Source organism: Ambystoma mexicanum, chromosome 14 (assembly GCF_040938575.1).
Source record: "Ambystoma mexicanum isolate Mex_15411 chromosome 14, UKY_AmexF1_1, whole genome shotgun sequence".
Classification (NCBI taxonomy): Eukaryota; Metazoa; Chordata; class Amphibia; order Caudata; family Ambystomatidae; genus Ambystoma; species Ambystoma mexicanum.
In genome coordinates, this window is record NC_090940.1 from 75,216,758 (window position 1) to 75,229,700 (window position 12,943).

Below are 12,943 nucleotides of genomic sequence, written 5' to 3' on the forward strand. Positions count from 1 at the left end.
AAGACATTTATCATAGAACTGAAGAGAATATTGTTAGAACAGAACTATTTCAAAAGACTTCCTGAATTGATTCCGGGGAAGGGTGTTGAACCCTGGCCACAAGGATTCCTTTGTTGGAGTCAGGCTTGTGAACCTTGCATCTTTTTGTTGAACTAGAAGCAGACACATTTATCTTACACATTTTGGTTGTATATGTTGGTGTGAGGGTCAGATATATTTGGACACAAGGTTAACTTTCTTTAATTTTAGTTTGCCAGGCAGGGACATTCTTGTTAGGATGGGGACAGATAGGCCTTTACCCCAACCCCTGTTATTTTTTTTAAACATGAGAAATGTTAAGAAAATTACAACTCTGTGTCCGTCTTTCATTTCTGAGCCCTCACAATTCACACAATCACAAAATGCAACCATTACAAAGCAAAGCAAACAGAGGCACATGGACAATATACATGCCCTTTACCATGCATGTGTGACACCACAGTGGAGGCACACTTCTAACCTCTCAGAAACACAAATGACACTGCAACAATTAAAAACAAGCACAGAATAGGAGGCAACATATCATTGCATCACACACTTCTAGAACAACCCAATCAACCACCCAAGCACATGCACACCTTTTGAAAACATAAAAACACAATCATGATTGATCACACGTCAGATAACACATTCCTGTTGCAACGCAGAAACCAAATCCTCCCTCTTTCTGTTGCAAATCACAAACAGAAAAGATCTGACACTGCTGAAGATGGGGCTACATTTCAGGAAACCTATGGTTCAAATAAACACGCTCACTAATAGTAGACATCAATAATTCTATTAAAATATTTGACCAAAAAGAATACAATCTGGATATAAAATGATCACACAGGATGTTATTTCATTTTCAGTTCCACCAACTTAGAACAACAAAACTGTACAATAATATTAACTCTGCAAACATTAATGTAACATACAAGTAGCAAAAAAAGAATGTTTGCAGTCACCTAAAGGGGTCATGTAGGACAAACTGTTCTACAAAAATTGACAAATTTCATGCGTAAATACATTCTCGTAGTGGTGAAATAAAAAATAAAGCACATTTAAGATGATCCTCACTCGTAGAATAAAAGAAAACATTGCGCATTGAAGAGTTATTATAACTAGGGACATCAAAACAATCCAGATTAGCAACATGTTATATGATATATGTTCAATATGTTCTGTGGATAGTATGAAATAAAACAAACAGCAAATCAATTTACACCGGTCAGTTCACAAACAGGAAACCTGTATGTGCAAAGACATGCTTATGGAAATGTAATTGATCCTCTAATAAAAAAACGAGGAGATCAGTGGAGAAAAAGAAAATTTAAGAATTGTAAGGTTACTACCTATCAAAAGTTCAAATCAATAAACATTGGAAATATCACTAAACATAACATATAAATTACACCAACATTGTTGAATCTTAACTCAACCTTCCAAGTAACAAGTAAAAGTAGCATGAGCACATGTGCATTTCTTAAATACACGAACAAACCAAGAGACATTGCAAACTTACAATACATTCTGAAAACACATATTACCATGTAAATAAATAGTAACGATATACACCTTAAATCAAAATCACACCAAAACCTACACCCACACAAAGTAAACATGTATATATATATAACAAATATACACACACACACACACACACACAACAGCAATGTACAGACAAAACACAAAAAATTATTCAAAAGATTAACACACCAACAATCCAAAATAAGAGGATGAATTAAGGTTCAAACGATGTTGGTTTTATTTTATATTTAGTTTAGTAACACTGGTCTTTTAAAAAATGTTTTCACAATGTATACATATAATAACAATGAGTGATCTCGTTGGTGTAGTTTGGCGATGGCAAAGGTTTTTATACTCTCTGGTGTCTCCTGCTAGGTTTGCTGATTGTACATCACTGTGCTTTTATGCATTATGTCATGTTCAATTGTGATCAACAGTAAAAAGATACATATTGCTCAACCGTCACAGATAGATTTATGTACAGGTTGTTTGATTAATACACGTCCAAATAATGTACTCAACAAGTGAGTCCGTAAGGTTTGCATCGTAGCCTGGAAAAACTGTAGGGAAAACCTACCTCTAGGTGCTTGAAAGATTGCCTAGTGTGCAATTCAGCAACCAGAATATCTTCTCATCCTGCACAAATACAACAGAGGACATCTTTAACTTCTTCTTAACAGACAAAACATGCACGCCTTAGTAGTAACATCATAGATTATTTTGCTGTACATTTATCTCTGTATCAGCAGCAGTAAGACGCAGTGATTTTGTTGGGTTATTCAGTCACAATCAACATGCTCCTGCTCAATAACTAACAATATCAAAAACAGAAATGTAAAATGAAAACCAACAAAACAGCCCCCACGCCCTATGGTGAAGGGTGCATTGGTGGTTATACTACATAAAACGACTTTTGCAGCATTATGTATAAAATTAATTACATTTACCAAGCCCCATTTTTCTTAAATGTACTGCTGCCTAATGATGGTGGTTTTGTTGGGAGCTGCAGTGTTCCTATGAGCGAGAACGGGTGTGTAATGTGTAGATTAGGGGGGGGAGATGCAGTGATGTGATTCACAAGATAAACATGTTTATGGAGTTGCTGTTGGTACTCTTGTTCAGAGAGGAATTGCCATTGCATTTCGGTGCTGGACTGCCCATGTGGGCGGGACAAAGACTGATATGCAAATGGATATTTCCCATCTGTGAAAGGTACAGTGAGCAAAAAGCATATGGCTGCGAACTCTCAATGTGGTTAACAACCATTGAACAGGTTATCATGCCTTGTTCTTCCGAGAGAGGGGCGCCTGCTACCTTTGTTGAATTCTTTGAAGGAACTTGAGGTTGGTCACCCTAGGTTACCTGGGGGCAACCAGACGTGGACTCCCTGCTCACTGTGCTTAGAGAGGCTCAGCTTCACCTCACTGATGATGCCCAACAAGGCTTAAACACGTGTATGGGGTTGCTGTTGGTACTCTTGTTTAGAGATGAATTGCCATAGCATTTCGGTGCTGGACTGCCCATGTGGACAGGACAAAGACTGATATGCAAATGCATATTTCCCATCTGTGAAAGGTACAGTGAGCAAAAAACATATGGCTGCAAACTCTCAATGTGGTTAACAACCACTGAACAGGTTATCATGCCTTCTTCTTCCGAGAGAGGGGCGCCTGCTACCTTTGTTGAAGATAAATTCTGTGCCTCACAAAAGCAACACCATTTAGTACTAATTATATCCATAATCGTTTTACTGTCATTCTGAATAGCCTCAATGTCAATAGTTGTTGCCATTTTGGGTCATTGTAAAACAGCAGTGCATTAAATATTGAACCATTATTTTCCATGATTCTCATATTATAATTCAAATGTTATACTACTGTCTTCAATAATGTATTGTCATTGGACAATAGAACAGAGTCATTTACACCATTCCAACCTTGCACACTTCACAACTTTGCTCCACCAAAGTGAACTTCATATATTTCATTAGGATGTATCATCACTAAATGGATAATTGTTTAATTCAATTAGACTAATGGCAAAATATGCCCTGACAAAGTGCTCTGGGCGAAACACTAAAGTGCGAAATTGCCTAAAATATGATGGCAACATATTATGGGTACCATTATAAATGACAGCGCTACTTGTGAGAGGAGAAAAACATCTTTTTGTTTGTAAACCTAAAAGGTTAGATCAAGGACGAAAAAATAAATGAAGAAAACAAAGAAATGAAGATTCGGGTAAAAGAAACAATTATAGAATTAATAAATCTGTGAAACAAAAAAATATGTAAAAAAAAATAACATATGTTAGGAAATAGAGAAATGGAATGGGTGAGAAAACAAAAGTAAAAATCAACACGAAATAAAAGGCGGCAAAACAAACTGCACATTTGCTTTAATAGTGATGTGAACAGGGTACAAACAAATGATTATAACAAGGAGGAAATCAGGAGAAACAAGAAAACAGAAGAGAAAAAAAGTGTGCAGTTTAATTTTCAGTATCACGCTGCTGGATGTAGTGATATTAAATTAATTTGAGCCATGACATGGGACGTGATGTTCTGCACACGAGTTAGAAATATATGTAACACATGCACCACGGCACCTAATCCTTTTAACTGAAAGCTTACATTTCCTACGATTTTTTGAAGCATTTATTTTTATCATATTTCAATCATTCAAATCCAGTTTTTAAGTCACACAGCTTGACTACAGTTCGTCAAAGCACATTATGAGGGTAATTTTAAAAGCCTTGCAACGCATAAGTAAGGCGCAAAAGCAAGGAGATAGCCATTCATGCCATATTATTTCCCCTCTGGGGTATTTTTGTCCTTGCAAACCGTAGCGGGGGAACAAAGCAGAGTTTCCATCCCTACTTTGTTCTCTTCGTGGACAAGCACCTGGTTTTACCTCAGCATGAGATGCTCATGCAAGTATAAAAGTAAACTGTGGATGGTTATGTAACATGCTTTGCATTTAAACCTGGTAAAAAGCAGATGGGTTCCATAGCGAGCCATTAAAAAAAGTTGCCTGCAAAGCATCCTTTACAGGCAGCGTTTTATTAATTAAAACAAGGAGCGTAAAAGTGGAGGGTAAACGTGTTTTTTTGCTTTGATTTACTCTTCAGGCTTACACTCTGCTTTGTAAATTATGGAAATTGCATACATGGGACCAAACACGTAAATGCACAATCCCCTGCATGCAATTTGTATTTTTTTTAACTGCCCTTATAATAATAATAATAATAATTTAGCATTTATATAGCGCTACGAACCCTCAGGTATCTGAGCGCTGCTTATTATTACCCACGGTGTGTGGTGCTCGTATCTTATGTGTGTATCTCCTAATATTATAAGCAAAGGCAAGAGTACGATTTGAAAGCTTGAAAAATATGTATAACTGCTAACCAAATAATGCAATTAAAAAATGTCAACAATGCCATAGATACAAGATATCCTCTAATCAAGTGGTTAAATGCTTCTGAAAAGTGGAGCATGAATGACCAGTCTGCCTCCCTTAAAATACCATTTTATACATGTTTGATTTAAATAACAGCCAATTTGAGAATCCAATGAGTATTATTGTGGCAAATAAAGATGTATTAAGCAGATCATCAATGTGGTCTGCTATAAAACATTGAAGAGTTTTGCTGTTGTAGTTTAGTCAACAGTAATTACTTGAGAAGATGGTGATTGGTAGCAGAAAACCCATTTCAAAACTCTCAGGTTTCCCAAAGCGTACTAAGTGCTGGGTCTGCACTAAAATAGGTAGCTCAATAGATGGTCCTGATCATAAATGTCTCTGCTATCACTGTATTCAAATCAGGCTATCATGCACCTCAACAGAATGTCACTTCAGGACTCGGCTCCCAGCCCAGTAAACAACCTTGCTGCAGCTCCATGTATTTTCTGACTTCTGCAAACACTTTTGCAGTTTTCCATGCTTGTGGCCAGAGGCATTGCTGGGGGGGGGATGAAGGGGCTGTAGCCTTTGGTCTTTTGGTTGTAGCCCCGAATAGAATCTCAGGGGCTACAACCAAAAGGCTAGCTAGCCCTCAATCCCAACATTAGCGTAGCCCCAGATCTTTTACAGACCTAGCAACACCCCTGCTAGTGGTGCCGCAAAATGGTCTGACGTGGCAAAACATGAATTACCGACCTTATGTAAAACACATAAAAGTTAATATTTGGTTGTGAAACCAAGTATTTATTTGAAAAACATGATTGGGATTTCCTTACTAAAAAAAATTCCCTCAACGTATATTTCAGTGCCGCAAAACTCGTTAAATGTGCACTACTAAGCCAAAAACGTGGCAGCGAGCTCTATATATATCAAAAAGGTTACTGTAATAAATCATCCATCGTATTTCAGACACCTCAACTTACAAGAATCAATCATATATTTAGTTTTGAGAGCATAAATGCTAAAACAGCACTGCGTGACTGCTATCAAAAGGAAAGAACAAAAAGATGTGTACAGAAAAATATACATGAAACAAATACATATACGCAAGTTTACTTTTAGCCAGGGGCTGCACTTGTGGGTACTCAATTACTTCTCAAGATAAATAAAATCTAGGACATTTGAAAAACGTTGGCATATTACACATGCTGTAAGAGGCAAAATTATTTATAGAGCTGCATTTTTTATTCAATAGGGTTCAGAATAGATGAATTGCTCATTACTGATGAAAACGAGTTACACATGGAGTTTCTCAAAAACATACTACATTGCCGTAAAATCCATAATGATGTGAAAAACTTTGTATCACTATCATCGAACCTTCACCAAAAACAATGCATGCCCTCAAAACTATAACTTTGCTGAAATACAAGGTTTTGAGGCAACCTTTAAAGTACACATTCTTAAGGACATGTACTTCTTTTATATTCTCAAGCACTCTTGCAAAGGAAAGGAAAGGAAAGAATTCCCCCAACTCGTGTCTCTCTTTCTACACCTTATGAAATAAATTCCCCAGCGTCTCCTGCCATCTTTCGATGTGGGTTTATTCACATCAATGTTTTGCCATCTCATATTGTAACTTTATTGCTCACATGCTTCATCCTCTCTATTGGAATACAGTTTTAGGAAACAGGATTTTTTTTAACAAGTTCAAGGCTGAAAATGTAATCAGAACCAGTGGATGATAAGGAAAATGTTAATAGTTCAGACACCAGCGTGTCATTGAGCTGTTGTCCCTTCATACCAAAAGACTGGATTTCTTTATAAGGATCTTTTTTTTAACTCGACAAAGTGGTCTGTAAATGTATATATATATATATATATATATATATATATATATATATATATATATATATATTTGTATCAAATGGAGAGTTCAAGACATGGGGAAAGACTGAAAGAGCTGAAATGGTTTTGTATTCAAAAAGGGAGACTGTACAGGGTGCTACATTGCTCTATATGTAAATGTTACAAAAAAATCAAGAGGAAAGGAATTACTTAGTAACATAAACAGTTTGATAAGGAAGTTATTTTGAAAAAACTGAAAACTCTTATCAGGAATAGATTAAATATGGTGATGGTACATGCTCAAAACGTGGGGATGGGAGATATATATATATATATATATAAGGATAGTCTTCCATCTCTATAGCTCTTAAGTCTATGATCAATGGACTTGAAGGGAAGAAAGTAAACCTTTCAGTTCTGGTCGTTCCAAAGGAATATAAGCAATTGAATATTCAAAATGATTTTCAAATACGGATGTATGCAGCCTTTAGATTAGTCTCTTTGAACCTCATCAGAACAGTGCAGCCATTTCCCGGCGTCTCGGACCCAGACCCAGAATCACAGGTTTAATGTCTTGGGCTGACCTGTGCATTTACTATTAAATCAAACAAGCCCTTTAAAGCACCGATTGTAAAACTTCTTTCTTTGCTTCTAGGGCCCTCTAGTCACAAAATGACTGTTCTAAATCAGATTCAGCCCTTTTCACAAGTCTACCTTGGTTAGATTTTGCATGACGTACGACGTTTTCCTTAATGAGCAGGAAACGCGTTATTTTAACAGTTGGTGCCTGCGACAGTTTTCATTTAACTAGGCAATGCAGTATTTACTTTAGAAGAAGACTACATATAAAATATGCTTTGATCAGTGCCATGTTGTAATTTGGGCAAGGGGACTATTTGGAGACTGTTTAAACTGTCAAGGAGATGCTGAACACATAACCCCTCTCAGAACTGAATCCCTGCAATTTCGTACATTTCTTCTAACCATATCTAGCAGTGACAAGTTCGTCTGGAAAATAAGGATGACTTGTACGAACTGTTATCCCACTATGCCACACGCATCCCGTAAAAAAAGATCCATTTGCAAGTAGCCTTTTTTCCAATTGAAAAGTTATAGTTCATTGGAAGGAATGTTTGCTATGACAAAAAGGGAGAGGTCATTTCATTTCAATGCTACGAGATAGTGAAACTATTTCCCAAAACTGCAGCTGCCTTTAGCATTGTTAAATATACGGCCCATGAACACATTGGTACTAGCAGCTATTTTTCGCGATCATTAGTGTACCATTTTGTTAATTTGCACAATATGTGTAAACAACAATGTATTGCTGTATCCCCATTCATGCTAGAAATACAAAGTGTGTGTTTAGATAAAGGCTAAGCAGACGACATTTTTACATGCACACAAATGCGTAGAGTAGCTTCTCCCGGCACATTTTTCATTAAATTGAAAAATGCAGTGCGTGGAGAAGAGAAAGCTTGGGGAAGGAGCCGGGATGGGAGGAGATGTACATTTTAAAAATCTGTAGTCTTCTTTAATAGAAGCCTGGGGAATTATTGGGGAGAACAAATAGAAGAGGCCTGACAGTTACATTTCCAAACAGAAAGACACAACAATCTCATTAAAGAAATTACTGACAGGGGTTCTCAAATGTTAATGGCTGCGGCGAGAACGCCTAGGCAGCGTCGGAAGGCAGGGGCAGCATCTCGCTTTTGATCTGCTACCGTATAGGGCATATTAAAATAATGAATTGGACAGTTTCCCACTGAAAACGACAATTCGGTGGCAGTCCCAGTCAACTGGGGAACATAAAGGCAAAGAAATCCAATAGCAGTGCATTCAAAAGCCACTGCTGGAAGCAGGCAACAAACAGTAGTTGATGCATCGAAATGGGATGCGAGGTTAATTTAAGAAATTGACAAGGACCGAGGCTTGGATGCTGCCTTTGTGTTGATATGGATGTGGCGGAACGTAGTCACCACTGCCGATGAGTCTTTCATGGTATGCAGAAGGGTATTTCTGTAAGCACAAAATGGCCTTTCCTACGCAATCTCACTAAGGCCACAGTGTAATCCCACACAGTTTGATTACGCACTTTTGATTGAAACGATACAATTCGGAGCGAGAAATGTGTAGGCTAACGTCACGTTTCACTCGCACCGTGAAAGAATAGCCAGAACGCTTCAGTGGAAAACGTTAAAACACACAGTCTGTCTCTACGAAGTCATTGCTTGCTGCGAGAACAGCACCGACAAAATGTATTTTTTTTTCTGTACACTCAACGAGTATTTTCAAAGGCTGGTGTTATTATTTGTTTGAAACAATTCTTTAAAAGTAGTCACCATGCCAAAAATGAATAATTCCGGAAAAACGATGCTCCACGAATGTTAATCGCAAGTTTGCAGGTAAAATTCAGCTCTCTAAGTGACCAAACTGGATCTCCTCCTATTGCCTAAAAAGAAACGGTCCCATAAAAAAAGTACCCACATCACTCAACCCACACAGCATATGTATATTTGTATTGCCTGCACACATGATCAAAGGAAGCAATGTGCGTATAATTCATCAATATGTTTTCTTTCTGCGTCATTCATCAATGAGTGTACACCTTTCCTCTGGCTTGCCCCCCTAGATATTCGATTGCATCACACGGAAAGAAACATTACTCACAGTAACACATGAACGACCTCAATGACTGAATCGGCTTGTTCACGTGAAAAATCCTGGGTTATAGATGGTGGGTGGACACCGATAATGTGACTAAGCATATTAAGTTAATTAATTACTTAATTCATGGTAAATTGCTAATAAATTAAAATTAGCCATCCCTTGCTCACCTGCCCAATTTTCCCGAGATGGTTTAAATGTGAACGAATTAATGGTGGTGGCGTAGATGTTGTGCTTGATAATCAAATATGGATCCTAACAGGTATACAGTTGCATGTTCATTTTGGGAGCAGATTTACATAGTTAATGCTATGGTTCAGGGTACCAATACCAAATACGTACATGTTTTAGGTAAAATATTATGCATGATAGCACTCATTTAAGTTAGGTAAGTAGCAGTACCACCACGATTTTGTAGTGGGGTGATCTAAAGGAGTGCGAATGAGGATGGGTAAGGACTGGGAAAGTGTGTTGAGGAGGCTACAGTAGACTCAGATGTTGAATGAAGGGCCCAAAAAGTGGGGTAGGTATAGGTTTGGGGGGTGCACGAGTGAAAGGTCAAGTTCAGGGGAACTGGAAAAGCAGTGAGTAGATGAGGAATGGGAGACGTGGTAGCAAAGAGGGGCGCAGGTCATCATGGCAGAAGGAGGATGGTTTGGTGTAGGCGTTGTGGTTGATACAAAGGATGGAGATTATGGTAGGAAAGAGTAGGCAGGAAAAGGTGTGAAGGGGCCAACTGCGAGTCTCTCAAATGGCACCAAAAAAAACACAGAAGACTTTGATTTGAGAATTTATGCCGTGCATACCCCTGAGGGGACGAGCACGAATGCATCTAGGCGCAAAGATGTTCTTATATAATTTGTCGCAGTTTCACAAGGAATTGAGCTACCCATGGGATCTATACTAGTGGCAAACAAGTACGTTTTCAGTTGTTTCCTGAAAAAAGCTAGAGATTAAAGGAGTCGAAGGTTCTGTGAAAGAGCATTCCACATTCGAGGACCAAGGACGGAAAACTGTTGTTCACCCCATGTGGCCCTTCTAACCCTTGGGATCTGCAAAAGTGGCTGATCCAGGGAGTGCAGCTGTCTCTGAGGACTGGTGCCATCCCATGGATGCACCTGAATACCATGCAGAGTACCTTGAAGAGAATCCTCTGAGGTACTGGGAACCAATGTATCTGTCTTCTAAACTGAGAGATTGCAGTTCTTCTACTCAATGAGAAAATCAACCTAATAGCTGAATTTGGAGCAAGCTGGAGTCTCTATTTGAAATGTTTGCACCCCTATGAGAAGAGCATTGCAGTAGTCCAGCCTGGCTTCGTCTCCTGCAACCGGACGATGGGGGAGAGTGGTGGCGGAACACCGCCACTTAATATGAATTTATGAGACCCCGCGGTTTCCCACCGGAACAGCTAGTATAATTGAGTCGTGTGCTGGAGGGAAGGAGAGGCCGACCCACCCAGGCCGTCTCCAGTGACCTGCTGAGTCCACATAGCCTGGCCCACATGTTCTGCTACTCACTGCCCAAACCAGGATAAATGCATGGTCCCATGTATATGTGCTGCTGCTCACAGTTGGCCCTCGGAAGACAAACTATGTAGGGGGCTATAACAACATACAGCACTGCAAGGGCACATCCACAGCCTCCCCTCCCCCTGAGCAGAGACATGTGCAGCTTGCAGCCGTAGAAGACATTGCCGCGATGCAATCGGATCGCCTGCCAGCACCAGAGCTACGGTAAGAGGCCGATCCACAGCCGCAGAGTGCCCGATGACCTCCACCGGCTGTATCTACGTGGGGAGAGCCTAGCCCACAAAGTGGAGATGCCCAGCCTAGTGTTAGAGAGCAGACACAGTGGGCGGCAATGATTGCTTGCTCCCCTGCAGACACTGTGGCTGAGGCAGCGCATCCCGCAACATGTCCCCTAGGCCATCATGATTGTATGTTGCATCTGATACCACCCACAAGGGCAATATAGGGGGTGCTGGCCGACACCCTGATATAACGGAAAGCGACGCACAGTAGGAGGGCTGGCCTGGTGCCTGGGAGGCCACGATCCTGGCACCCTGCCAAAGCAGCATGACCCCCTGAAGAGAAACCTCCCCCCTGCGAGCCGGGTTGGTAGTGGGGGCGAGAGAGCGACACAGTGACTGAGGAGTGACATGGCAACAAGAGCCCGGGGCTGCAGTGTACCCTGTCCCCCTGTCTAACTGAGAATCAGAACACCGCTGCGACGTGGGACGGGCTACGGCCCGAGACCGACACCCAAGGGGAGAAAGTGACGCCGGAGGGGAGCACGTCAGGATAGCAACGTGAAAAGTCAAAGCACACATTCTGACTCTGACCAACAGTCTGATGCTGCAATAGGGTCACGGGCAGATTATTTTCACGCCATACCTGGCTACCTTCATTTTACCACCACAAATTGCAAGGCGCTACGCACCGGCTCAAGCCTACACTGCCCTTGCGATGTTGTAAGGGCGGGAAGACACCAAGAAGGTAAACACAACAACTACTACCCCTGTGGACATTCAGGCAGTGGCAGCTGTGTCGGCCATTGGCTGCCGTTTGTGACCAACAGTATATTATACACGCAATTAGCCCACTACACTGATTCGTACCAGGGCTGACCCCTCTTGCTACGACAAAACATGGTGCAATAAGAGGGCAGAGTGTGCTGCGAGCAACACAAAGGAGCAGCTTTCTGTGATCAATAGTGTAGACGCATAACCAGGAACCTGTATAAGCCCCTGTAAGAGATACTGCTACAAAGGAAGAGAATAAGACTCTGAGTAAGCAAAGCATACCGAGAATCTAGGGTAACCAGGGTGATAACTCTATTGCCTGTCTGGTCGTTTGAAGCACGCTATGCCTGGCAGGACACTGGGGGAAACTGTAGCACATGAGTACTAAACTGGTGAATCTCAGCTAAAAGTATCATTACAATTGTCAGGAAGAAACCAAAGAAAACAAGACAGCTGAACGCAGCTGCTGCCCCCCCACCCTCCGAGAACCTGATCGCCTTTCGACTCGGTCGTACCGGCGTTCAGTCCACGTATGCTGTAGACCACCACAAGAGAAGAGTCGATCGATACCTACTAAGACGCTTAAGGCATGCTGCAGGTGGCGGGAACATCACGAGAGGCCGGGGAGTGGAACCACTGATCGTTAAAATCCAGCTGAAACAACACCATGTCGGTCAGCGGGACACCACAGAGCGTACAACCGACTGGACACAGATAAAACCCCTCAGAGAGCCTGACCGATCTCCGGCCAGGCTATACAGGCATCAATCCTAGACAGAGAGAGTCGGCCACGTGAAGACAGGCAGACATCTCGTCATGGGCAAGGACAAGACCAAGAAAGTCAGTACCCAAAGTACAATAGAGCAATATACAACAACCATGTCGACCCCCCCCCCCCCCGGTCGAGCAAACAAAGTCAGGAGACATGGCAAACACGGAAAACAACATCTCC